The sequence below is a fragment of the Gallus gallus genome, chromosome 1 (genome assembly GCF_016699485.2).
Source record: "Gallus gallus isolate bGalGal1 chromosome 1, bGalGal1.mat.broiler.GRCg7b, whole genome shotgun sequence".
NCBI classification, from domain to species: Eukaryota; Metazoa; Chordata; class Aves; order Galliformes; family Phasianidae; genus Gallus; species Gallus gallus.
In genome coordinates, this window is record NC_052532.1 from 129,956,287 (window position 1) to 129,980,925 (window position 24,639).

The window sequence follows — 24,639 nt, forward strand, 5'->3', positions numbered from 1 at the left end:
CCCTATCCACAACAGGGTGTTGAAACTAGATGGTCTTTAAGATCCTTTCCAACCTAAACGATTCTATGATTCTATAATTCTATGATTTTATGATACCCCCAGAATTGCAGATTGTGACAACCTGCAATAAGAAGTCTACCAGAATGGAATGATGATCATCCACACCATGATGATTGACTTGAAGAAAGAAGGGTAATTTTATAGCTAATATCAGTTATCACTGCATATTTCTTACAGGTACTCTCTATCAAGAAAGATGACTTCAAAGTTTGGATGCTATAAGGACAGCAACAGTCATAGTGGGCTTTTGCTTACAGCTCCTGGAAGCCCTAAATCCAGGGAGACAGCACCCCCCTAAACAGTTTCTACCACCTGAGATACATTCTGCAATTTCACTAGGATAGAATTATGGATTTTGTAGTTTACCTTCATGCTAGGCAACAGATAATAGTTACAGTGCCCACCAGCTTAAACGGGAAAACAAGTTGGCAATGTCAGGTTTAAGTTTATGGAGAAGTGCTACAGCAATGCTTATGATCTTCTGTGTGCACGTGGAGAATCATGGTGGCTTGTGGGAGCAGACAGTACTCAAAGGACCATTGGTTCTGTTTGCCTTGATTTTAATGTAGGAGAGTTGAAACAAACTGAATAAATGAAATTTTATCTCATTTCATAAACCTCCTTTTAAATGTTGTTGATCTGGCTCTAACTTGAGCCATGAACTGTGTATTTCTAAGTTTCCAGGAGTCTGAAGGCCTCCAGTGCTCACTCTTACCTCAGTACCTTTTGAGTAAATTACTCAAAGACTGGTTTCCACCCACCACCTTTCTTTTAATACTTGTCATAAGAGCATGGATGCTTCAGGCCCAGACCTATACCAGCACTAGATGCATTTCAGAATCTGAAATACAACCTTTCTCATATTTCCAAACCTCTTCCCTCCTTGGAGATACATATTAATTGAATCCAACAAACCTAGAGATGTTGTAGGGTTCCAAACACAATCAGTTTTTAGAAAAGCAAGACTGGCTTCAAGTTGGTGGGCCTTGTTCTTACAAGGAGTATCCATATAAAGTCTTTCATTAAGAACCTGACCAGGTCCTAACTTGAAGAAAAAAGCTTCCATGAATATATATATAGATGTATGCATACATGTATGTTTCATTTGGGGTTTAACACTCCTGTGAATGATTGTTCTGTAATCAAGCTGGTGTAATAGGTAGAAACTCTATGCTATTTTCCAGCCACAAAGCATTCATGACGAGTTTCTGCTCATTTACTCTGCTCTTAACAATGTTCTGTGGCTCCTCTCCTTCCCTGATGTTTATTTTTCCCACTCCACTCTCCATAACATGTATATATAAAGTGATCAAAAGATAAAGTTAGACACTCTACCTTAGTTTTGTTAGATTTACAAACCAGAACAAGGAAACTATAGCACTCAACAAAATATATAAACACTGCTTTATCTACTTTTTTGCTCGTATTTCTTCACACTCCCTCAAGTATTTTGGGGATACCTATTAATGTCTGACTAAAGTTTAAAATCTCATGTGGTTTCTAGTAGAAATAATAGATTTTCATTGCCTCTGTTCTGTGTAGCTACTTTATCCACATAAAAAATCCACATAAAAAATGAACTGCCATCATGAAAACCTGACTCTTTTTTCCAGTTGTTTGCACAAGTTTTCCTTACTTCTATGCTAACTGTCTTCTCTGGTTCTGCTTTGTCACTTGAACTACTTATCATCTTCATCAGCCAGTCAGGTTGTTTCCCTCTCCTCTCCTACCTACAAATCTGTCATTAAGATACATCCCCACTGGATTCATGTGAGAAAACAAGCTTTGATATGAACAAGACCCTTCTCATTCTTGAAAGGCAATCCATTTAACCAGATTATCTTAAAAGTTAAACAACCTCTGCAAGGCAGCATGGAAGTCAAAGTCTGCAGAAAATGCAGAGAAGACCCATAGTTGTAGTGGAATATACATCTTAACGCAGATGGAGATGCAAATCCCCTATATCAAGAAGAATCCTTAAATTATACGGTCTCTTCCAAATTTTCACATTGATAAAGTTCCTCATATTTGCTTTTGAAAAGGATGGTGAAAAATAGAAAATTAGCTGCTGAATCAAAGCTTTACATGTTGAGCCATAATAAAGGCGTACTGAATTTTATAAGAGAGTACACTTGCTTTAAAAGAAAACATAAGATGTTTATGTTCAGCTACTTTGTTCAGCTTGTAACAGTGAAGAAATACAGGCAAAGCAAATGTGCTTAAGTAACAGATTTCCTAGACCTCTATATTCAGGAAGCAGTACTACTGTGCTTGTTTGTTGCCTCCCCCATGACCCAGATCACAACTTTTCTCAGCCCAATGCATTAACACACCATCGAGTTATTGAAGAGGATTGTGATACACTGGAGAGGACTCAGCAAAAGAAATTACAAGCAACTTTCCACTATAACATTGCAAGGCATTTTGAGACTACTAAAACAAATGTTCTCATCACTTATTCAAGCACTTGCAGTTCTTTCAAGGCAAGTGAAATGATGGCACTGAGCAAAGAAAGTTCAACCATAGTTAGAGTATTTTGATCACTACAGAAGATAGTGCCACACAGGCCTTCCCAATTGTTGCCATCTCTTGTTAGTACATTCAGACTTTTCCTTTAAAATATTTTCTAGTTCTTAGAACGAAACTAGTTTAGTTTAGTTCTAAAACGCATTGTATTCACCCGAGAGATCAGACCAAGTTTCTGCCTCCAAAACATTTAGGCAGATTAAAACAAAAATATTTGCACAAGAGACCAAAAATCATCTTAATGGTTTCTCAGGCAATTACATATTTAGGCAATCAAAAAAAAAAGAAAGAAAAAAAAGGTTTCCTTCCACGCCCCAATGAGCAGTTGATTAAATACACATTGTTTTAGCTGTGGATTTTCTTTTCAGTTTCTCAGTTTTTCAGCCTTTAAATCAGAACATGTATATTGCTACCTATCTTGTCTCTTGCTTGCAGAAGAGAGGAGAATCACAAGAAGTTTTACAAAAGCCAACTGAGTCCATAAAAGTGGAAAGCTTTGGTCAAAGTCAGTGGAGCCAGATAGCCCATCAGAGAATAGAACTTGGACCAATCTGTATCATTAAGTTAGTCATGGCAATTTACACATAATAGTTTAGCTTCATCTCATTTTATCTCTACTTTCTAATTGATAGAATTGTAGTCAAAACATAACTTTGACCTCACATCTCCAGAAGACAAGTCCTGATTGGTGTTGAAAAATCTCTTGGACCAGACTTTCATTGCCTACCATTTCCCTAGCCAAAGATTCTCAACATAGCATTGAACCTGTTCTCAAGCCACCATCCACGTTCACAGTGCTGCCACTTTAGCACATATTGCTCACAGGACTGTGGACCATCATACTACAATGTTGATGTGGTTCTGAAGGCATTAGGTACCTATGCTGATATCTACAAATGGGAACGCCTCTCATCCCTGTGCCTCAGGCTCCTAACTCAGTAATACCAGGACATTCAAAGCCCCAGATGCTCTCTGGAGGGAAAATCTCTAAACGTTTTGGTTCAGATTCAGTGAGGAGGTCACTGACTGCTTTCATGACTTCATTAGAGTTTTGATAGCATAAGTCACCAACAGTTGGAAGAACTGGTCTTATTTCCTTCTACCTGATGGCATTTGTAAGCTTTATTTCACAGATCATTTTTACCTTCTCCCTCAAGGATATTCTATCTGGAGAATACTGTTTCAGTCAATTTTGGAAGATGTTTGTCTCTTCATTGAAGATGTGACTCTAAATGGCTTTAGGTATAGAGCATCTGATGCTAGGTTTGTCAAAATGCCTAGACAGAAGCATAGCTATCTAGCTGAGGGAAGAGGAACAAGGAGATGGAGACGTGCACAGCAGTATGTTTTGTGCAGAAACCCATGAAGTTGGTATGCTTGGACAACATCCTATAGGGTTGATCTACTTGGGCAAGAAAACAGAGGGAACATCTCAATCACGGACCCAAACAAAACTGAAACATGAAACGGGCTCTGAGCTGCTAAGGCGGTCAAGACTGAGGTGCCTCTGAGAATGCCTAGAAGCAAAATGTAGGTTCCTGGAAAACTTAACTCTCTTGTAGCATCAGAGTTTAAGTAGTAGCTGAGACGAAGTTATGAGAATGTAGGTTTTGGGCTAAAATAGCAAAGTACCACTTGAAAACATTAGTCTTTTCATGGATGTGGCCTTAATTTTATCACGGCATTCATTACCATTCTGCAAAATGAGGATAAAAAAAACATTTTTCTAAGAGAAAAAAATGAAAACGTACATAAAGAAAGCCTGTGATGCAATGAACCTAAAAGGAAAAATGCAAGTGTTTGAAACAGAAATTACAATTCAAAAGTAGGTTTTGCAAAGTAGAGGTTCAACCACCAGCAGACTCTCAGAAAACGTATTTTCCCTCTGGAGCAGTGCAGCTGTGCACCTAGCCCAGGACTGCACTGGCTGAACACGTCAGTCTGTGCTAGGTGATCGCCAGTTTCTCATCAAGTACACCTTTTATGTTTTTGACTATTTTTATCATACCATGGAGTATATGACCAGATAAGTTATTTCATGTATGCAGCACAAACTATATGTAGAACATGCATGTCCCCTATCCTACACTGTTCCTGCTTTGAGCTGTCCATTCTGTAGCAGAAAGAAGTGCTGTTCTTTTTCCCAAATAAGCCGCCTTCTGTTTTCTCCACCATGGAAATTGTCCAGAGTTCCACAGAAATGTTCACAGGCATTTGTTGCATGCAAATATCTGCCAAATAAATCATTGTATATTGCAGCACAACCCCTGAGGGGGTTTGTACCTATGGAACTTGCTACTGTCACTGCACTTCCCCATATACCTTAATCATGTTATTCATTCAGCAAGAAGGATGAATGTTACAGCGTTAGACTTTAATCCCTGACTGCTGAGGATCTGATTCTCAGGGAGAGTGAAACCAGGAAGTCCAGGGAAAAAAACTTCAGGTAGGAGTCAAATACCATTATTTCTCAGCTCTGGATTTAGGCAAGGAATGTGTTATAAGAACATTTTACCAAAATACTTCAGAAGAAACTGCATGAGCACACATTCATGTACATGTATGTATGCATCTATCTATGCATGTGTTTATGTACAGTCTAAACAGCACCATTCAGGCAGTGAACATGCAATTATTTAAAGCATTTGTCAGCCTTATCTACTGTCCTCTGGAGGGTAGCTCTACGGATCACTAGGCACCTTTAGAAAAAATGTTTCCTCTACCCTCTAACTCTTTGAATTTTTTCCACAAAGTCAATAAAAATGAAATAGAAGCAGGAATCAGAGGGAGAGAAGCCTAGTGTTTAGCAGTAATCTATGAGCTTATACTTTTAATACCACTAGTACACTTGAAAAGTACCAATTTAGCTGCTATCTCTGGAGGCAGTGCTCTCTGTATGATGGGCACTAACTAGTTCCTCAGGTTGTCCATGACAGTGACACCAGCTGGATCACTTCTAGGGATATTTAAGCTTTCAGGCCCCTGTTAAGATTGCCAGCAATTATGCTACTCGTGAGCTTCTACACTGCAGGCCACTCTAGAGGAAAACAGAGGAGCACTATGTCACACCATATAATGCAGCATGAAAATTAACACTAAGAGTGATTGACACTTTTGCTTACCTGTATCTTTCCTATGTTTACAAATCAACAGCTGAGAGATATAAGGCTACGTTGTTCATTACTCGCTAGTTCCCTCAGAATGCCAGCCTCCAGCTAGTTGCTGTTATTCCAAACTCAACTAGGAAAGCAAAAGTATCAGACAGAGTAATGCCACTTTCCATATGTTCAAACTATTGTGCTTATTAGAAAAAAATAAAAAACAAACAAAAGAGACCAAACAAACTAATAAAAAGAGCTAACACAATATAGTCTGTCTTAGAGTTTATGAGAATCAACCCTAAGTCTTTTGTACAGCTTTTCTCTTGAGCATGTTTGACGTCGTCACAATCTACTTACATCACCTAAAGATGAACTCTCATTTTCTTTAATCTATAATCAAAGGATTACAAGTGTGATAAGATTTTCAGACATAGGAATGGAAAAGAATATGATGAAATATAATATCTGGCATGAAATTCTTGCTGACTGCACTGCTGATTGCATACCAAAAATGATTGAGTTCTGCCATATCAACCCAATATGCATCAAACACAGAGGAATGAAACTATCAGTGCCTCTATCATTTGAAACACAAAACAAAACAAAGGAACCAAAGTCCAGCTTAGGTATGTGCTGTGTGAGCAATGATAGGTTATTAATCTCCTTCTGACTGACTCAAATGAATTGGAAAATATCAGTATTTATTTTCATATATAAAGGAAGGTAATTTAAATATATATATATGATTTTACACCTATTATTTTCTGCACAGTGGTCCACCATAGACCACACTAATCATTCTCTATGAACTCTTCACGGATGGGCACTGTCACGCTAGACCTCAGAGATTCCTTGAATTGCTCTACAGCCATTATTCTGTGTCATGGCCAAGAACAGCAAATGTCTCTTTGCGCTACCGTCTGATAGACTGCCATAGTTTCAAACCGTTCTGCTTCCATCCCAGTGCTTCCCCACGATGGAATACCAGGGCATATCTCTGGGTGTTCAACTCTTATCCTTTACAATACCAGAGAGCCTTGCAGCAGGACTAAATGAGCATTGCTTGTACAAGGGAGAAATGCAGTGGCTGTACATTCCAAATGACAAGTACACATTTGTATGGACAATTGAAAATCAATTGATACATATATTTTTTTAATGCAACTGGTGCACAATTAAAAGATGACCAGGTTATAAATATACACCCAAACCTTTGAAAACTGGAGTTCTGTGCACCATGAATGAAGTCAAGACATTCACTGCTGAATAGTTTGGTCAGGTTACAGGCACTGGTTTCAAGAAATGTGTGCAAGAAATAGTTTTCTCATTATAATTCTTTAGAGGTATCATTATTAGGGAACATACGAATTTAAAAGTACTAGCGTGAGCTATTATAAATTAATGACAGTTACTTTCTCAAAGGCAAAGATACTTTACCAAAAAGAGATTTCTTATGTTTTTCTACCTCTTCTATGAGGCTACATTATTTGGATTCAGCCCTAAGTTTCAGCCTGAAATCCAAGCACAAACACATATGCACTCTTAACCCTTAATGTCACCCTGGATGTAAATGCTATTAGTATTTTTCTCTTAATTATGTTTCTGCTGGTACAGCCTCCATTTTCAAAGACATTCAGTACTCTGATCAGTGTGCAGATTTTCATGAGAGCACAAACAAACTATTAAAACACAGAGAATATTTAGGATATGCAAAAAATAGTTGTGCACTCTTTTTTTTTCTCTTTTGACTATTTACTTCTATATTGTTCATAGTTCACTGGTCAATATCAAAATATCGGCTATGTTCTCGAAAACAAAACAAAACAAAAGAAAACAAAAACCCAAGCAATAACAGGCAGCGTCTTTGTACAAAAATGTACCCGATTCTGACAGGCCACTTTCTTTCCACCTTTTTAGCAGATAAGCCATGTTTATCAGGACCAGTAGGAAGACACAAGTGTTACCCCTTGCAATCCAGCTTTTCCAAAGCTGTGAAGGTGAGATGTTGTGCCACAGAACAGGTTGTTGGGGTTTTTTTGGCTCTACCAGCAGCCCGTCAGCAATGCTCTCAATTTGGGCACTCAATTTGGCTTTCTGTGCCTCAGTAATCTCATCTGTTAAACAAAAGAAATAATAAATAGTATACTCAAATCTATGGCTGACAACACTAATGCAGCATAGTGGCTATTTTTCTGAGGAAATATGTTATTTCTTCTCAGAGCTTGAATAAATTGGGGTATAAGAAGGAACACCACAGACCAAGAAGAGAATTCCTCCTACAAACCCATGAGGCTGCTGCACAGCTCTAGTCCAGAGTCTGTGACTAACACGTACTCTTCTACTCTTCTCATCCTTCCCAAATGATAGAAAGACCAGAGTCTTTCAGTTTCTGTTTCTGGGACTTGGGCTTCCCCTGTACATCGCAGTGCTCCTGTACAGTGGCTGGTTGCAGAACACCCCTCCATGTGGCTGTACGTATAGCCAGATACAAACTGAATGTATAGCCAACTGCCTTTGTCCCAGACCTGCTTTCACAAGAGAAGGGCATGGTAAAGAATTAGACATGAAGAGTGGAAAACAGCAGACTCAGCTATGTTACACAATAGCGTGCCCACAAGTGCACCACGTAACCATGCTCCATCAGGGTTAGATCCTTAACTGTATTAATATATCTCAAGAATAAACTATGTTAAAAAAAAAAAAAGTAAACTAAAAAAATGATTCTGATCTCTTTCTGCATACAGCCATCAAGTGCAGTCCTCAACCCCTAATTTTACTCCCGAATTCATGCTGGCCAAGCTTTCTCTAGCATTCTCCACAGCTCTGGCACTGCACCAATACTCAGCCTTAAGTCTTGAGCAGGTTCACTAGATGTGGAAAAGGCAGATAGCACAGTAGAGAGATATCTTCCTATCAGATGTTAAAACTGACAAGTAGGTAGCCTGATAAATATACTGCTACCAAAGGCTGAGGTGTGATATATAATTATATACAAAGAGATTATATCTACTAAGGTAGAGGATAGCTGTCTTTTTCCTCAATACAGTTTTCCTTGATGTAAAAGGGGAGGAGACAAGCAAAATATATTGTTCAGTAAAGGCTCTCAGCAATTGCACCTTGTTAGCATATAGATTTTGGTGTGAGCTGTCTGTGAGATTGAAGAGGAATATATCAGTATTATTTCCTTCATCATTTTATATACTTTTATCGTGCTCCCACCTAACTGTCCTCTTAGACTGTAATCATTCCATTTACCCCCAGATACAGAATATTGGCAATGCCTTCAATAAATTTCATTGCACCCCCTTCTCATGCTCTGTATTTCCAGTTATAATTACATGATGACACTCCAGTGTTATCAGTGTTCATTAGTCTCCTGGTTTTCATATTTCTCTTTTTTTTAGCCACCGTTGCTTACTGATTTGCCCACAGTGACAGCCCAACATTTTTCTGCAGCAGCTGCAGTTTATTTAGAACCCAGAAATGTGAACAAAGTAGATCAAAATATTCCTTCCAATATGTATTAAAATGTATTTGTCAGCACTGAATTTCATCCGACATCATGTTCCCCAGTCGCTGAGCTTTGTTAAGTCCCACCAGAGTTCCTCACACTCTTACTTCATCTGGACTAACCTAAATAATTTTGCAGATTGTGCAACCTCATCATTTCCCTCTGCAGCTTCTTACAGTTTATAAATGGATCAGTTAAAGGCTTGGGATCGTGCACAGCAAAATCACCATATCATGCTGAATACCAATCATTTATTCCAGTTAGTTTTGGGCCTCAAAGCCAGCCATGGTCAGTGATCGAATTTCACCCCTCTCTCCTCCTCTAGAATGACTGGATTTTGTTGACTTGTTTTTCTCAGTGGCTTTTTGAGAAATGAAAACAGTACCTGTTAGTTCTCAGAAGCTGAGGACAACTAACACGTAGTTCTGTCTGGCCTCTCAGGTGCGGAATGTATTAATTTGGATGGATACCTCATCTTTTCACACCTCAGCTTCCTTATCCAGGGAAAGCCTCCTTAAATGCTTGCCCTGTTTTTATACGATGCTATTGGCCTCTTCTGAGGCAGAAGCTGGGATAAATAGGCCTGTGGTCTAGCTTGGTACAGCCATTCTTATGCAGTAATCTCATCTTCATAATCTGAAATATTAGGTTTCAGGTCGGGTCTTCCCCAGACTCCTTGTGATGACGAATGTTTTAAAGAAATCATTAAGACAAAAATGCTCAAAAGTGGCTGATTTTGGATGGCATACGATGAAAGCTTTGTATCATGTCTGAATGTAAATAACTTCCTTCTTACTCTCACCTTCGAATCTTTAATGGAGATGGTAAAATAAGACAAATCTTATATTAGTACACCCTGGAGCCCATCAATCATTTCCCTTTCTCAACAGAATACGATTACCTTTGTTTATGATTCTTCCTACAGCTTTGAATCCACATGACAGTGTCCATACCCAAGCACCTTTCAATGAATTAAGAGAAAAATATTTTGGAGATGCATCTTGTGTTTCCCAGGCTCTTATTATCTGTATCTTCTGAATTGTATTTTATTTTTAAAAAAGAAAAATAGCAGGCAAGCACATATATAAAACAGTTTATAGCCCTATGCTTGTCTTCAAAGCTCCACAGAAGATGCACTTCTTTCTTTTTTTTTTTCTCAGATGTGTCATTTTATAGTGTACAAATGACTGGTTAAACAAGACGTTTGATCATTTTTTATTTTGGGAGATTATTAAAATACTTGTCATTATTTAACGCTAGATTTGTGTGGGTGGGTCTTAGACTTTCCCGCTGCCATAAACTAAAAGTCTCTCCAGCATTAACACCTGGCTCTACATTGACTGATATTTTAAATTAGCAGCTGAAGAGTCTGGATGAAGAGCAAGTTAATAGTATTTGCATTGATTTGCTCTTTGTAGCAAGGCAGACGTATTCTTTTGACTGCAAGAAGATTAATCAACAGTGAATATTTGGGTAATATTCCTCTTCTAGTCCTGTTTCTTGCTGCCAATTTTTCAGAAATATGTGAGGTTTAGAGCAGCGGTGATTAAGCTTTGTACTTTTGGCACAAGGTCTGACATCTGGACCACCCAGGTGAAAGTGCACTGCCATTCAGGAATCAGCTCCTTCTAAACGCCTGGGAATGTCTTCTTCAGAATGGTGTTCAGAGCTGATCAGTGAATTCTACGTATGCTGCAAACACCTGCTTATGCTCTCTGCTCAGAAGACCTCCAAAATAACACAATCAAGTTAACACCACAACCAATTTGTTGCTTCCAAGAGCCCAAGCCCTAGACCTCCAAATCTGAGCCTTACAGGTAAAAGAATTAAAAGGCAGGTTAAGGCAACTGCTCAGGGATTCTTTATCACTTTCTACTACCATTTAGCCTGAAGATGCCATGTTCCACCTACAAATCACGTGTTCTGCGACCAATGCACTCAGCCACCGCCAGCCAGTAATTGTTTGCTGCATAAACTCTGTAACACTTCATTAGTTCTGCCACACATCTCCTTCCACTGAAGGCAACTTCCCAAACGAAAAAGCACAGGGCAACATTACAACTTCCATCTATTTTTAGAGCAACTTTAAAAAAAAAATACAGGAAATGCAATTGAGGAAAAGAGCTGCTCACACTACAGTTTACAATTTAAAGCAAAAATATGGCCTTTTTTTTTCTGTCAATCTTACGTTTCTCCAATGAGACTGTGAGAAATGTGCAAAGCTATGTGATCATTTCTGACAGTTCTTGGCAGCTGGGCAGGCAAGCATTGGAAAGGATATCTCTCTCGCGATCCAAGATTAAATTTGGACTGAAACACAGGGCTCATTTAGGCAGCAATTAAAGGACCTTATAGACTGAGGGAGAATGAAATGATAAATGCAAAGAGGCTTATTTAATGGGGATATTAAGTAAACTGCTGGTAAAAATGCCCATTTATCATCCACTGATTCCTAATTGGTTTCCTGTTCCTGCCTGCATGTGGCATTTTCAGAAGGAATTACCTTCCTTTAGTGCGACTGTTGCAAATGCAATAAATCAAGACCATAGATTTTTAGCTAATTTAGATGGAGGCTAAATTGGAGCCAAAGCATGCAAGAGTGCTTGTAATTAATGTTCATTACAACTTTCAGCTTCAAAACCATGAAGGATCATTTCAATGCACCATTCCCAAGCAAAGCCACTATTTCAGGAGTTGGCCACCCTCTGTATGCTCAACAAAAATCTCCTGCTTTTGTAAGCAACTGGCCTTCCTAAAAACTTCCTAAGAATTTAGGCTGAGTTCTAGAAACCTTTAAACACCTGTCCTTCAAGAAAACCCCCGACTTTTTTTTTTTCATTGCATATTTCCTCTGTCTATAAAGGCAAACTTAGATGAAAAAGCTTATTTTCACCATGTCATTATTGATCCCATCTCCTGGCTAGTGCAACATAAATTTTATTTCCACCAGGTATGGTGAGGAGATAACAGTCTTCAAGCTGAAATGTCAACAAAGTAAACTCCTCCTTTCCAAGCAGCAACTTCATGAGATGGTCTACATCTTTTCAGGATATTACTTTTCCAAGGGGTCACCTTTGCAAAAGAGAAAAAAATCTTGCTAGCTTGGGGATTTCTTCCTTTTGTCATTCTTGTAAGGTGCTTTAGAGATAGAATCTCTGTCTCATCTCATGCTATTTCATTGTTTAATAAAAGAAAGCTACTCTGCAAAACACAGTGATCCAGATTTTGTTCAGCTTTGACATTGAAAATCTCAATATAGTGCTGACATGTAGCATTATGAGTGTAAACAAAACTTGGTTAGCTACTGTAAATTCCAATCAAAACAAACAAACAAACAAAATCTCCTGCTTCCTGAGTCTGCTGAAGTTAACAAGACTCATTCATATTCATATTCATATTTAGTGGGTCTTAATCCTAAGGAAAGTTTTTCTTTATATGTCGAGATTCTCTTTGTTTCTCTTACCCACTGAAAGAAAAGACTGTTTGTTTTTCTTCCAAAATTGACACAATCTGAGTACCTTATGGCACTCACGAGAAATGGATTTATAAACACTTTCTATCCTTGGTGTCACAAAACAGGCAAAAATCTATATTTCATTTAGACCTGAACCCAGCTATAGTCATGCTTTTTGTTCTCTCCTCTGTTAGATCGTTTACCCTTTAATTCCATGTTTTTCTTTTGGATCACCACTCACTGAATTAACATTCAGAATTTACTGCCTTCAGAGCTGACATATTTGTTGCTTATGATCAGTTTTGAGTGGGATACGTTGAAACCCAAGTGGGTGATAAAGAAATCCATTAACTTACTGACACACAAATCTTCCATCTTCCTCTGTAATGTACCCATGAATGGTTAAAGGCAGTACCCTGGGGAAGATGAAGGTTACACTTACTCTCTTCCAACTATGTGCAGATAAATATTCATTGGGGGAAAAAAAATGACATGGAAATACAAATGTTGGTATTAATGTCCATAATGAGAGATCATGCTGTGGAGAAAATGGGTTGGCAATCTGAAGATCTAATTTCCATTTTCCATGTTTTGCTACCAACTTACTATTTCACCATATGCAAACTATTTCATTTTTCCATGTCTCATCTTCTCCCTCACAAAAGCATGACTCGCATTTCTGCAGATGAGAATTACCATACACAAGTGCCAACTATTTGTACTTATTCTTTTTTATTCAGCTTCAGGATATTTCCCCTGAATGGTAGCACAGAGTAATGTTGGGAAAGGCCTGGAATTGCTCTGCCATCACTGAAAGCAAGTAGTAAATGTTCCTGAAGTGAAACAGTCCATCTAGCTCTTGCTCCAGTGCCTCTTCTGGATTTATGCTTGCTGTGCACACAACTGAAATGACACACATAGTGTTAAAAGAAAGTTCATGGTATACAGAGAAGGAGAGCACTAAAATTTGCCATTCACTCTAATGATTCCAGTTTGTTCGATATTTGATAATGCCAGCTGAACTTCCAGGTAATGAAAGTTCACATTTCATTTAAAGAACACTTCCAACAATAGAAAGGTATGTTTTACCAAGTACTTATTTCCTGTTTTTTTACATTAATCCAGTACATTAATACATCAGAGGTATGCCCCAATTTGACCGTCTCATTTCCCTGCTCCAAGCCTACACTCTTTCCTCAGATGACGATGCCTGTCATTTGCCCCCCTCCTCATCAATGCAAATACAAGCCCTCTATGAGCCCAGGAAAATCCAGGGAATGACACGAAGTAGGGCCAATGTAGGTGCCCCAACCTTTGCCTCCTCTGAGTGTCCACTACTGTGTCACAAGCAACAAGATGTATCTGCCTGCTGCAAGCTCCCCTATCTTTCAGCCAGCCCACAAAGTGAACGAACTTCTTTCCATTTTCTTTTTCTGATCATTAAAAGGCCAGAAGCAAATTTTCCCAGCAGAGACTATGAAGTTGTTGGGACCTGGTCCACTGTGCTTTTACACTTCAAAAAGCATGGACTGCAGATTTTGGTCTACAGACCTCTGAATTCCAAATAATTGACCTGAGCCTGATCTCACGTTCATGACTTTTATGCTGCTTCAATTCCACTGACTCTAATGGAGACACTGAAGTGTTTTGTTGTTGTTGTTGTTGTTGTTGTTGTTGTTGTTTTTACCAAGGCAAGTAGCATCAGAATCTGGCCTCATAACTCAGGCTGGTAGGCTCTCTTACCTAACCAGTTTGACAATTATTTTAAAGCCTTATCTTTTTATCACTCCCAAGGCTTCACAGTCTTCAGAAAGGACAATGTTTGGGTTTTCTTTAAACCAAATGTAGTTTCTCTGCCAAGTGTTTAGTCCAATTAAGTCCCAATTTTATATTACTTTTCAGCCACATGTTACAACAAACAACAGAGTAGAAGCCCACATATGGTTTTTGATATAGGAATAATGAAACTCAAAGAAAGAAAGAATTGAATTTCCTGTGGTTCCTTTTAAAAATATAAAATGTGTAATATTTTAATGAACTAAAATCAGTACACATGGAATATTACTTGGTCCCCAGTGAATACAAGGTTTTACATGAATGGAAAAGTCCTGCTGATGTAAACGAAGAGGCAGAACACTGCACTAAATAACTATGAATTTATTACTCAACCAAAACCATGTACAGAGTTGGTACAAGTAAAATCCACTGGCAGAAGGAGAAAGCATATTCACATTAAAAGCAGCTGCCTGTAGTCTGTGATGGCAGCGTGAGTTGCTTCTGATCTCATATGCCCATAAATGATGAGTAATTCCAGTGATTCTGCAGGGGTTGCAAGCGCGCAAAACAGATATGGAGGAATCTTAATCAGCCTATGGTGCAGCTGAGTCTCTGGCCTCATAAAATCATCAACAAAACATGCATGATACTGCAGAACAACTACATTTCATTGTTTTTAATTGGCATCCCAGTCCTGTTAGCAGTCTATCTACCCCAGTATCACTTTGCTACCTGTTTGCTACTGGTTACTGCTCAAGAGGTCCTTGAATGCCAAAGCTCAGTAGTGCATGCTACTGGTCTTTCCCCTGTGCAAACGTATAGAATCAGTGACCACCCATAGTGAGAGGTTTAGCTCAAGCTGTTGCTATTCACGCTTTTGACATCACTGATTCAGTCCCCAGTGTGTCAGCTAAGATGCCAATAACCATATATGCACCATGGAAAGACTCACCTCAGGGGGCAACGGCTAATACCAACAGGGAAGGCATAGCCTTCAAACTTGGATATCTTATAGTAAATTTGAAGGTGTTCAGTGCAAATTATTTCTTCCCTGCGGGACCAAAAGGAAAAGAACTACAGAACCCAAAGTCTCTCTTCTCCCTCCATCTCTTAATCACTTGCCATGGGTTAGGAAAAGAAAGAAGTGACATAACATAATGATCTGTGCAACTCATCTCAAAACAGTTCTGTTCGAGGGATGTACTGTTACTAATCTATCCCTTGACATATATTATTCCACAGTATTCTTCACATCTGCAGGATATCAGACACAGGAGAAAAACAACTGAAGTAAGTTGAAAACAGCACAAAGTAAAAGTACAATCTGAGTCTCCTGGACAATGGTAAAATGCAACAATCTGCAGGGATAAACTGACCATTTCAAAATTAACTGCAAGGATTTACAGCTGAGAATTAATTTCATCTCTGTTATTATGTCAGGTAAAATAGTAGCAGTTATACACTAATTTATATGGAATCATGAAGGAAATCCTATTTCATTAAGTGGATGAAGCATTAATGTATTATTCTTTCAATTTTTATCTTCATTTCATAAAGTGCCTAACAGGAGGTCAAATTAAGAGACCAAATTAACATTTTAAAAAGTCACAGTGAATGCTACACCACAGTGATTCTAACCACACTATTCTTTATCATGATGGAAGTGAAGCTATTTTAGCCTTGGTACTAGGAATTAGTAACTGTTATTTCCATAGGGGCCCATTTTACTTGAACGTAAATCATTCCACAAAGTCAGGCAGAAGAAAAAAAAGCATTACTCATTTTCCACAAAGGTGTAAGCAGAAATTTCTAAATTACTTCCACTTTCTCCCTGAATGAGTTGTAAGAAAGAGCTTTCACAAATCTCAACTTGTGTTTATGAAGAATCCAACAAAGTCTAAACCAATAAATCTTATTCTCTGTTTTGAAGGTCTTTATTTAATTCATGGTTATTCAAAGCAACATGACATGATCATTGCCCACGTAACAGCACACACATGTGCAGTCTTCTTATACACAACTACACAGTAGAGCAGCTCTCCAAATCAAATTCCAGTCATAACATTGTGTTTGTTTTGCCTATGTGTTTTTTTTTTACATCACAGGCATTGTCCTGCTAACACGGTTTCCAAGTTTGTTATTTATTGTTGGTAATTCACATTATCCTCAACTAACATTAAAGGTTTATCACTCCAATGTCATTATCTCAGCATTCTGAGGAATTTCTACTTTATTTGTGTAATGGTGTTTATATGTCAAATATGCGTCAAGTCTGAGGGCATTGAGAGTTTAATAGCTTGGAGTAAGTAGTGAAGACACATCTGGAAAACAGCATTTCTTGGAATCAGAATAACAAACTCATCTTACCATTATACCAATCAGGAAAGTTTTCTGTATAGAAATAATGTACTTCTAAAAAATACTTTTTTGTATGCCAGTCTTCAGAAACATCAGTTTCAGAGTGTAGCTGAGCCATTCCTTCTAATTAGCATGTGTACTCTCAAATGCATTTTTCCTCATTTACTCATAACAAGGTTTAATTTGGAATGCCTTTATAACGTTGGTTTAAAAAGATTTTCCATACCACATGGGTAGGGAAAGAAGTAAAAATACCAAATGCAAATTGAACTTCTCCTCTGCCAATAACTTGGATGTGCCATCCTTCCTACCTCCTCTCCCCATCTGCAAGCAACCCACATCCTCCATGTATTTTACTAACAGCTGCTCTTTCAGAGCAAGCCATTTTACAAACATCCTTTTCCAGCAGTATCTGGCGTCTCCACTGTCCTCCCACACACACACATCCAAGTGTAGGTTTTCTGTTGGCTGGTATTCTTCCTTCTACATATTCCTCATTTTTTGAGGGTCAGACTTCCTTTTCATGAGGTCCACCTCCCTCCTTAGGGACTTTCCATGCTATAAAAAGAACTCAAAAACAGCTCTGACTCTCCTTCTTCCTCTGTCTATCAGCAAAGGGCATTCTGGGTGAGTTGCCAGCATGGAAAAAACTGTCTGATACCTATGGCTGATAGCTGTATTGGGAGGAGAGGGGAAACCATGACTGGGAACACTAAATGGAAGCCTTTGCTGGCCGTTAGGATGCATCCCATGGATAAAGTAACTGAAGCTGCACCTACTGTTCAGGTTACAAAACTTTTGCAAGTTCAGGCTACATTTGGCTTGTCTGGAAGATCCGTAAAACAGCTTTCCAGGTCACAAAAGTTTATATCCTGGAAGTTTTATATATCCATAGCTGAAAAGTTATCCTGCCACCAAGAATTATTGCTACCGTAGTGCACAGGAGTTCCAAGAAAGGAAAGGGCCAAGTATATCTGAAATGCCCTTTTCTTCTTACTCAGCAAGGGACGGCTACCAAAGCACCTATCAATGTTAATTTTTCACAGCTATTTTTAATATATTTACTCTTGTAGAGATGCTTAAGTAGGAAGTGCTAGGCCAGTCCAGCTAGCACAATGGAAAAATCCACTAAGAAATATAGTTTTTAAGATAGGAAGTTTTATAGCTCTGTCACAAGTACTCTTGAGAGTGATTCAGTACTACTATACCTTTATCTAGCCATTTTCGTCATCAATACATCAATGACAAAATGTAATTCATGGCAGGCAAATTCATCACTAAGACTGCGTGATGTGCTGTGTGGAAGGTTTTCTCTCAACTGACTGTGGAGAGAAGCTCAATGTCTAGTATAAAACACCTGGACTTTTGAATGGCTGAAGTGGATGGAATCAGCTATGTTCATGACAGAGACCATAAATAAATCAAAACCCCTTTTTGTTGATCTACAGCAGAAACACAATTTCACCCCAGCCCCTTGAGTTCAACCCAAAAAGGCAGAAAATAAGGAAGAAAAAAATATGATGCTCCCCATTGTAGCTGAAGCAGATAATCCAACCATCTTCAGGTCCTCCACATAATTAATTCACAGATGTGTAGATGTGCAAAGGAAACGTTTGTGTTGGTACTAGCTTAACAGTGCATTTTTAAAGAATATTTAGGAAAGACATGTTTGATAAAAGCCACATACACCCAGTTCTGGGAAAATTTCTTCCACTCGTATCCATTTGGCCAGGGAGTCACTTGGTTGGGATCACAGACAGGACAAGTCAAGGAAAGTCAGCTCAGGAACTTCAGCAGTTCAGGAACCCAGAAAAGAGCGTGGAAAAGTATGTCAAATATTTTAGAACCTGCAAAGAGTTCAGCACGGGGCAGTCAGATCACAGATCTGTTCTGTTCTAGAAAACAGAAACCAGAAAAGGGAGATGGAGTGTCAGGATATCAGAGAAGCTGCAGAACGAGGTCGATGTCTGCTCATTTCTTCAGTGCTGCCTTGGCCACATAGAAAGTAAGACCAGAAAACGAGACAGAATGGTCATACTGGCCAGCCGTCCTGATGGCAGCCCTCCAACAGGTGGAGTGGATTATAGAAGAAAGAATGATTTGTTTTGTTCAAGAGATTACCAGATAGTTCCCAAATGTGTTAAAAAAGCTGCAGACTATTCAAACATCTTTGGGTGTATCTTGGTTCCTCCTCTACCCTTACCTTGAGGAAGCAAGAGTGTTACTTAAGTCAGTGGCTGGCTTGATTAAGTTTCACTTTGTTTAGACAGAGCAGCTTTTGTTTGGAAAAAAAGCACAGAATTTCCAGGAAAATCAAGAACAAATGGGACTAAGCTGACTGGCAAAAGCGAAATGACAAACACTTGACACAGTTCTATATTCAAAGTATCAGTGGTTTTCAGAGCTCAGAAATCTAAAAGAAGGAATTGACTTTTTATGTAGGACCACGGAGAGAAGTCCAAAACATAATTTTGTACAAAAATATGCAAGTTTATACTGGTCTGAAATGAAAACACATTTCTTTCAAGTACTATCAAAATGGCACAGTGGCTTCTTGAGCTATGTTATGCAGTTTTACCCAGCAGGCCTCTTCTTCCCAGCTTTAAAAGTCCATGACAAAGCTACAAGGAAAAAGCTATCATTCCAGATATGGCCCCTTTCAGCTATTCATTTTCTCTTTCTTTCTGCCAATCCAGGAAAAGCTGCTAGTCCTTTCTTTTCAGCATGTCCATGACTAGCAGAAATACAGAAAAACTGCTCTGAAAACAGACATTCAGGCACACAGAAAAACTTGCAAACATCATAAGATTAAGGTATTCCTGGTGACTTTACCATGTTTTTTAATATATCACTTTAATCTGAAAAACAATGAAGTTTATAGCCCTCTTTAATACATTCACTATGTCAACCAACTGACTCTGTGGCCAAACAGACTGAAATAATAGCTTTATTCATTTAATAGGGTGTTAGCTTTTGAAGTTTGATTATCAAGTATAGGAACTCTCCACATTCAGGGAAATGCAGACTGAATTACGAAATCCAGTTGGCTGCAGATCATTTCTACCCCATGTTAGTGCACGAAGGAATTTCGATTGCGTGCATGGAGAAGTGAAATCAGATCTGTAGATACTTCTTGTTGCCTCTTACAATCCCAACATCCGATCCAACCCCTTCAACCTCCTACTAATTTCCTTCCAAGTCCTGACAAATTCTCCTCCTCTTTCCCCAGAGTGGCTCCAGGGAAAGATGAACTTGATTGGACTGGATTTTTCCTTTCTACTGCTGTCTGCACTATCCTTTGGAGCATTCAGCATTGCAGCTTTGGCACAGACATAAACAACCACAACAAAAATCCTGACACTTTGGGAACCATCCCAACTGCCTAAGAATCCTCCCAGGAAACACAGGGACCTTTCTCCACTGTTTTACTCATTGGACAGTCATCTTAGCCCTGTGTGAGCAAGTGCAAAGTATTATTTACCTAGTGCAAAACTCATAATTTGCATTGCGGCTTCCATTTGGAAGCCTCTTACACTTCCAGCACATCGTCAGGTACTTGGAGCAGTGAGTAGCCACAGTCACATGGGATGTGGAGACAGTCCCCGTGTTGGCACTTAGCCCCAGTTCAACGGAGAAAGTGAAGACAGTCTGAATTTTAATGATCCCAGAGAGTAAGGTAAGAATGGCACAAGTCATGTGCCTGCAGCAGTGCATGTCTGCTTGGTGAGACTTCTGAGAGTCTGGAGCTTTGTGAACATTAAGCCTCAAGGTTAATAACAAGGTTCTAAATGCTCTCTGAAAATGTCAATGCATTTCATCCAGATCATAAATCCAAATGAACCAAATTTGGTGAAAATTAAACAAGTCTTTCCAAATTCAGCAGAGGCACTTCATCTCAGCTTATAGGCTTAAATGTCAGCCTTTTTTCTCAGAGCGTGGTTCTCATGCAATGCCTAAAATGTTGTATTTTTTTCAATACACAAAAAGCTCCCAATTCAGTCACTTCCAGTACCTCAAAAATGGCTAAGGATTTCATTTAAACATCCCAGTACTAAGATGGGCACTGTAAAAATCATTCATTCCTGTACCAATAAATTAAATTAACACAACTTTTCACACAGCTGGTTAGAAACCTCACGTTTTTAAGATTTTTTTAGGAGTCACAGCTGAAAAAAAAAAAACAGACCCACAATTATTCTGACTCAGCTATCAATTGTATATCATAGTAAGCATCTTATTGCATCATTTTGGGACTACAATAGATGAACACATAATAGCGATAAGAAAGCATAAGATCATCAAATTCAGCAGCTACACTGTGGCTTTAACCAAGAATACTAGGACACTAATCACAGCCCTGATAGAATAGGAATATGCCATGAACTGCACATACAGCATTCATGGTAAACAGTTCTGTGGCTTCTCCCCTAATATTATAAGGCCAACTACAAAAATAAACATTTGTTTTTTTAAATCTTGGTTCTGACAGTTAAATTCCCCCAGGCTAAGAAAAGACAGATAAGACGTAATAATTAGGAGGTGCTATCCAATATGCAAATCAGTTCCTCCAGGTTGCTCTGGAGTTGCTGAAGATTGTTCAGCAGGTTTATCCAGAGACAGTGGATTCCTTAAATAAATAAAAAAAATCCTGGGAAAGAAGCCACAATGAAGGAATGAAGAGAACCTGCCCTTTCACAGAACATCTACCTGACGTGCCGCTTGCTAAAAAAATGTAAATGATTTAAAGAAAGGCTAAGCAGAAATGTACATCAAGTGCCATTATTTTATCCCCCACTTTAATCACACACTGCTGTTCAGAATGGCTTGGGATGTTGGTTGTTACAGAAGAGGTTTCTTTACCATTATTAGTACCTCTGAACAAATGCAGTGAGCGGGGAAAAAAGGGGCACTGAGGGGAGAGGGAGAGGGAGAAGGAAATGTAGCAGTGGTTAAAGCATAGTTTAATAACTCCAATCTCAGTCACTTTTTTCATATGTATTGTATGTGCAAGTCCATAGTACAGCATAATGTGTCATAATTTGGCCTCCAATTCTGACAGCACTGCTTGACTTGGGCATTAAATCATTGCCCCGAGGAATTCACATTCTGGCAATTCCTGATGGTAGGACTGTCATCTCCTCCCACACATGACCTATCATTTTTGACATGATTGAATCAAAATTAGTCAGTACATTTAGATGTAAATTAGAGACATCCAAGAATAATAATGAGCACAAAAATATAGCTCTGTGTAATTGACACGGCAACAGCTTAGTACAGTCTTCCACAGTGTCCTCGAAATTATTAATATCATGATAACAGAAGTACTGTATCAAAAAAGTGAGAAAACTTTTCCTTTTTTTTTTTTTTTTTTTTTTTTCAGAGGGGCATATTTAACTAACCTTTAAATCCTAAGGAAGTCTGTAAGTGTTGGCTCACCTTCACTGATGCGGATGGGCCATTTGCAGGGCCCCTCCACCAGGCAGGGCTGCCCACTGCAGGCTGTGGTGCTTCCGAAAAGTATATAGGGGGTCCCCAGTCTGCATTTGCTTCCAAGTGCTGCCCCACATCAGCACCACACTTGGTGTTTTCTCCATTATAAGCCACTTTTGCTTGCATGTGTTCTGACCCCCAAGAGTGTGAGCTTGTTGGGAAGGTGCCAGAAGCCACAAGCTCCAGACCTGGCCTGCCTTTGGGCTCCCCGTTCCTGGGGAGCAGAGAGGAAAATCCTCAGGGAGGAAATGAGGGAGGAATGCTGATGCTCTTGGAAAAAAATAGGTGGGAGAGAATGCAGTCCTTCACTGGATCTCCCTCCTTTGTCAGGGAAGGGACCTCCATGTTGCTACTGCCTGAGGGAGCATCCTCATGCAGGGTGAGTGTGTGGACAACAAGACAGGGCCTCAGAGTTCAGGGATGAGAGACCCCTGTGCAGATCTGTACAAATGCAGTATATAACATCATCACCACCACACACCCCTGAAGTACTCCCAAGTCAAGTAGAAAGAGAAGGGAAATGGCAGAAATCTGGGGTTCTTTTTTCATTTCCCCACCCCAGTCACCCTCAGGGCAGGCAGGCACAGCCACCCCTTTTGCCAAGAAAAGGACAGGCCACAGCACTAGAAGCAGGCTGAGACGGAGAAAACCAGGCACAGTATTAAGAAATATTTCCATCTGGCTTCAGCTTTTTCACTACAAAATGCTGTTTAATGACTCTGGTGGTGACATCTTGCACATGAACACAGCCCACCATCAGCTGTCCCAGAGCTGCTGGGCACATCGCAACTGAAAAGCCTGGTTTTGTTGCCCCACAAGAGAACAGGTAACTGTTTAGGACCAAAACAATTCAGCAAGTCCTTTTTTTTTTTCTTTTTTTTTTTCTTTTTTTTTTTTTTGTATGGTGGGAGCATTTACATGTGTTAATATGGCACTCAGTGATCTCGATAACCCAAGTCTGTATTACTACCTTGAAGCAAACCTAAAATCTCCTGGGGTCATGCCAACATCTCAATGGTTGCGTACTGAGTATCTCCCTAAAGTCTTTGATTACCATGTTGCCGGGGGAAAAAAGAAATTAGCTGGAACAATTTCTGTGTCAGTTGTCGGTGATGAAAGAGGAAGTGCCCAAGATTACTATGTCCTCGATGCACTTGCCATACCTTCACTCAACAGAGATGTTAATATTTTGAGTAACCAGGTGAAGCAAGTGTCAAAGCTGTTTTATTGGAATATGTTTTTCTGGAAGCCACAAATCATAAAACCATTTCTGAAACAATATAGCAAACACTACAAAAGTTTCTCCGTGCAGAGCATATATGGCCAGAAACGCTGCTTAGTGAAACAAGAGCTGCTGAGAAAGAAAATTGTCTACCACTTGCAACTCGTTTTTCAGGGCTGGTTAGCAGCTTGCACCCTGAACCTTGCAGTCCTCAGGTGCTTAGCATGAGTGCATGTAATGTGAAAAATGCCAGAGCTTAATGGGGCAAGAATACACAGCCTCAGTAGTTCTATTTCAAACAATAAAAATAAAATCCAGAAATATTTCTGTAAGAGGAGAAAAACACAAGTAGTTCTTGTGCAATTCAGGCAGATGCTCAGCACTTTTCCCTTTCACAGTTGTTGAAGGTAAAGAGCTTGTTTTTCAGATGTTTTCTGCCCTAAAGTGTCAATGGATTGCTACTGCCTTTTGAGTTTGCTGTAGTACTCAACGTGTGCAAAAGTGTCACATCTCACATTCATGACAAATTCAGTCAGGTAGCTGTACAGGTTGCTTCTCTGTTTTTAGGGGATGAAAATGATCCATGCATCCACGAAAGGAAGCCAGAGTAAATAACTCTAAATCCAACTGCAACTTGTGCCAGCTTTGGCTGGATGAGATTAGTTCTGTAGGACATACGATAAAGAAGTTCAACTGGACTCGTAAAAGATGGCAGCAGTTAAACTAATGAAGACTTGGGCACTGTACAAAGATTTACAGTCACATTAGCATGTCTATGCTAATTTATCAAAAATGAAGGACATTTCAAAATACTGTTTGGATTTGATACAGAATGCCACTAAAAGGACTGGCATTTGGGAATGTAAAAAATGCTCTCTGGTAACAAAGGGCTTTGAAATCAACACAGAATGCCTGGCTTCCTTTCAATGATTGTGCCTGGAAATGGCTGTCATCTCCCATTTCTTCTTAACAAGGACTGACTCTGTAAGGCTCTCTTATTTATGAGGCCTGTCTCTTTTTTTCTCATCACAGGAGATGCTGCTTCCGGTAGACATGACCATAGTGGCCAAAGAATTAAAGTGAAGTAAAAAAAGAAAAGAGGTGTCCCTTATATTTCTCTAAAGGGGAAAAAAGAAAA